We start from the raw sequence: 4,303 nt of genomic DNA, 5'->3' as shown, positions 1-4,303 counted from the left end.
GAAAGGTGATGGATTCGTAGGACATTCATAACTTTAAGGCATAGACACTAAGACACTAATGATCATAAGACACAAACATAGATAAACATAAGCACTAAAATTCGAAAAACAAGAAAATAAAGAACAAGGAGATTAAAGAACGGGTCCACCTTAGTGATGGCGGCTTGTTCTTCCTCTTGAAGGTCTTATGGAGTGCTTGAGCTCCTCAATGTCTCTTCCTTGTCTTTGTTGCTCCTCTCTCATGATTCTTTGATCTTCTCTAATTTCATGGAGGAGAATGGAGTGTTCTTGGTGCTCCACCCTTAGTTGTCCCATGTTGGAACTCAATTCTCCTAGGGAGGTGTTTAGTTGCTCCCAATATTCTTGTGGAGGAAAGTGCATCCCCTGAGGTATCTCAGGGATCTCATGATGAGAGGGATCTCTTGTTTGCTCCATCCTCTTCTTGGTGATGGGCTTGTCCTCATCAATGGGGGTGTCTCCTTCTATGTCAACTCCTACTGAATAACAGAGGTGACAAATGAGATGAGGAAAGGCTATCCTTGCCAAGGTGGAAGACTTGTCCGCCACCCTATAGAGTTCTTGGGCTATAACCTCATGAACTTCCACTTCTTCTCCAATCATGATGCTATGGATCATGATGGCCCGGTCTAGAGTAACTTCGGACCGGTTGCTAGTGGGAATGATTGAGCGTTGGATAAACTCCAACCATCCTCTAGCCACGGGCTTGAGGTCATGCCTTCTCAATTGAACCGGCTTCCCTCTTGAATCTCTCTTCCATTGTGCGCCCTCTTCACATATGATTGTGAGGACTTGGTCCAACCTTTGATCAAAGTTGACCCTTCTAGTGTAAGGATGTTCATCTCCTTGCATCATGGGCAAGTTGAATGCTAACCTTACATTTTCCGGACTAAAATCCAAGTACTTCCCCCGTACCATTGTAAGATAATTCTTTGGATCCGGGTTCACACTTTGATCATGGTTCTTGGTGATCCATGCATTGGCATAGAACTCTTGAACCATCAAGATTCCGACTTGTTGAATGGGGTTGGTAAGCACTTCCCAACCTCTTCTTCGGATCTCATGGCGGATCTCCGGATATTCACCCTTTTTGAGTGAAAAGGGGACCTCGGGGATCACCTTCTTCAAGGCCACAACTTCATAGAAGTGGTCTTGATGCACCTTTGAGATGAATCTATCCATCTTCCATGACTCGGAGGTGGAAGCTTTTGCCTTCCCTTTTCTCTTTCTAGAGGTTTCTCTGGCCTTGGATGCCATAAATGGTTATGGAAAAACAAAAAGCAATGCTTTTACCACACCAAACTTAAAAGGTTTGCTCGTCCTCGAGCAAAAGAAGAAAGAAGAGAGTAGAAGAAGAAGAAATGAGGAAGAAGGGAATGGTGGTGTATTCGGCCAAAGAGGGGGAGGAGTGGTGTGTAGATTGTGTGAAAATGAAGGGGTGAAGAAGGGTTTATATAGGAGAGGGGGGAGATGGGGTTCGGCCATTATGGGTGGGTTTGGGAGGGAAAGTGGTTTGAATTTGAAGGGTGAGGTTGGTGGGGTTTTATGAAGGATGGATGTGAGTGGTGAAGAGAAAGATGGGATTTGATAGGTGAGGGGTTTTTGGGGAAGAGGTATTGAGGTGATTGGTGAATGAGTGAAGAAGAGAGAGAGTGGTGGGGTTGGTGGGGATCCTGTGGGGTCCACAGATCCTGTGGTGTCAAGGAAAAGTCATCCCTGCACCAAATGGCATTCAAAATCACGTTTTGAGCCATTTCTGGCGTTAAACGCCGGGCTGGTGCCCATTCCTGGCGTTTAACGCCAGGTTCTTGCCCTTTTCTGGCGTTTAACGCCAGTCTGGTGCCCCTTTCTGGCGTTAAACGCCCAGAATGGTGCCAGACTGGGCGTTAAACGCCCAACTGCTAGCCTCACTGGCGTTTAAACGCCAGTGGGTTCTTCCTCTAGGGTGTGCTATTTTTCTTCCTGTTTTTCATTCTGTTTTTGCTTTTTCAATTGATTTTGTGACTTCTTATGATCATCAACCTACAAAAAACATAAAATAACAAAAGAAAATATATAAAATATAATCATTGGGTTGCCTCCCAACAAGCGCTTCTTTAATGTCAGTAGCTTGACAGAGGGCTCTCATGGAGCCTCACAGATATTCAGAGCAATGTTGGAACCTCCCAACACCAAACTTAGAGTTTGAATGTGGGGGTTCAACACCAAACTTAGAGTTTGGTTGTGGCCTCCCAACACCAAACTTAGAGTTTGACTGTGGGGGCTTTGTTTGTCTCTGATTTGAGAGAAGCTCTTCATGCTTCTTCTCCATGGTGATAGAGGGATATCCTTGAGCTTTAAACACAAAGGATTCTTCATTCACTTGAATGATCAGTTCACCTCCATCAACATCAATCACAGCCTTTGCTGTGGCTAGGAAGGGTCTGCCAAGGATGATGGATTCATCCATGCACTTCCCAGTCTCTAGGACTATGAAATCAGTAGGGATGTAATGGTCTTCAACTTTCACCAAAACATTCTCTACAAGTCCATGTGCTTGTTTTCTTGAGTTGTCTGCCATCTCTAGTGAGATTCTTGCAGCTTGTACCTCAAAGATCCCTAGCTTCTCCATTACAGAGAGAGGCATGAGGTTCACACTTGACCTTAAGTCACACAGAGCCTTCTTGAAGGTCATGGTGCCTATGGTACAAGGTATGGAAAACTTCCCAGGATCTTGTCTCTTTTGAGGTAATTTCTGCCTAGACAAGTCATCCAGTTCTTTAGTGAGCAAAGGAGGTTCATTCTCCCAAGTCTCATTTCCAAATAACTTGTCATTTAGCTTCATGATTGCTCCAAGGTATTTAGCAACTTGCTCTTCAGTGACATACTCATCCTCTTCAGAGGAAGAATACTCATCAGAGCTCATGAATGGCAGAAGTAAATCCAATGGAATCTCTATGGTCTCATTTTGAGCCTCAGATTCCCATGGTTCCTTATTGGGGAACTCATTGGAGGCTAGTGCACGCCCATTGAGGCCTTCCTCAGTGGCGTCCACTTTCTCTCTTCCCTCTCTAGATTCGGCCATGGTTATGGCTTTGCACTCTCCTTTTGGATTTTCTTCTGTATTACTTGGGAGGGTACTAGGAGGGAGTTCAGTAACTTTCTTGCTCAGCTGTCCCACTTGTGCCTCCAAATTCCTAATGGAAGACCTTGTTTCAGTCATGAAACTTTGAGTGGTTTTGATTAGATCAGAGACCATGGTTGCTAAGTCAGAGGGGTTCTGCTTAGAATTCTCTGTCTGTTGCTGAGAAGATGATGGAAAAGGCTTGCCATTGCTAAACCTGTTTCTTCCACCATTGTTGTTGTTGAAACCTTGTTGAGGTTTCTCTTGATTCTTCCATGAGAAATTTGGGTGATTTCTCCATGAAGAATTATAGGTGTTTCCATAGGGTTCTCCTAGGTAATTCACCTCTTCCATTGAAGGGTTCTCAGGATCATAAGCTTCTTCCTCAGATGAAGCATCCTTAGTACTGTTTGGTGCATTTTGCATTCCAGACAGACTTTGAGAAATCAAATTGACTTGTTGAGTCAATATCTTGTTCTGAGCCAGTATGGCATTCAGAGTATCAATCTCAAGAACTCCTTTCTTCTGACTTGTCCCATTGTTCACAGGATTCCTTTCAGAAGTGTACATGAATTGGTTATTTGCAACCATTTCAATGAGCTCTTGAGCTTCTGTAGGCGTCTTCTTCAGATGAAGAGATCCTCCAGCAGAGCTATCCAAAGACATCTTGGATAGTTCAGAGAGACCATCATAGAAAATACCTATGATGCTCCATTCAGAAAGCATGTTAGAAGGACATTTTCTGATCAATTGCTTGTATCTTTCTCAAGCTTCATAGAGGGATTCACCATCCTTCTGTCTGAAGGTTTGGACTTCCACTCTAAGCTTACTCAATTTTTGAGGTGGAAAGAACTTTGCCAAGAAGGCATTGACTAGCTTTTCCCAAGAGTCCAGGCTTTCTTTAGGTTGTGAGTCCAACCATATCCTAGCTCTGTCTCTTACAGCAAAAGGGAATAGCATAAGTCTGTAGACCTCAGGGTCAACCCCATTAGTCTTAACAGTGTCACAGATTTGCAAGAATTCAGCTAAGAACTGATGAGGATCTTCCAATGGAAGTCCATGGAACTTGCAATTCTGTTGCATTAGAGAAACTAATTGAGGCTTAAGCTCAAAGTTGTTTGCTCCAATGGCAGAGATAGAGATGCTTCTTCAGTCGGGAGTAGGTGCAATAAAGTCACCCAG

At 43.9% G+C, this 4,303-nt stretch overlaps 1 non-coding gene across 1 annotated transcript; it reads left to right on the top strand.

Annotated features, from left to right (window-relative positions):
* The first annotated feature begins 3,841 nt into the window (after nt 1-3,841).
* LOC130958803 (small nucleolar RNA R71) lies at nt 3,842-3,949 on the top strand. Its single transcript, XR_009077907.1, has one exon. It is a non-coding gene; the product is annotated as a small nucleolar RNA R71 (small nucleolar RNA).
* Nucleotides 3,950-4,303: the final 354 nt, after the last annotated feature.

Source organism: Arachis stenosperma, chromosome 10 (assembly GCF_014773155.1).
Source record: "Arachis stenosperma cultivar V10309 chromosome 10, arast.V10309.gnm1.PFL2, whole genome shotgun sequence".
NCBI lineage: Eukaryota > Viridiplantae > Streptophyta > Magnoliopsida > Fabales > Fabaceae > Arachis > Arachis stenosperma.
This window is presented reverse-complemented; position numbering and strand designations above follow the sequence as displayed.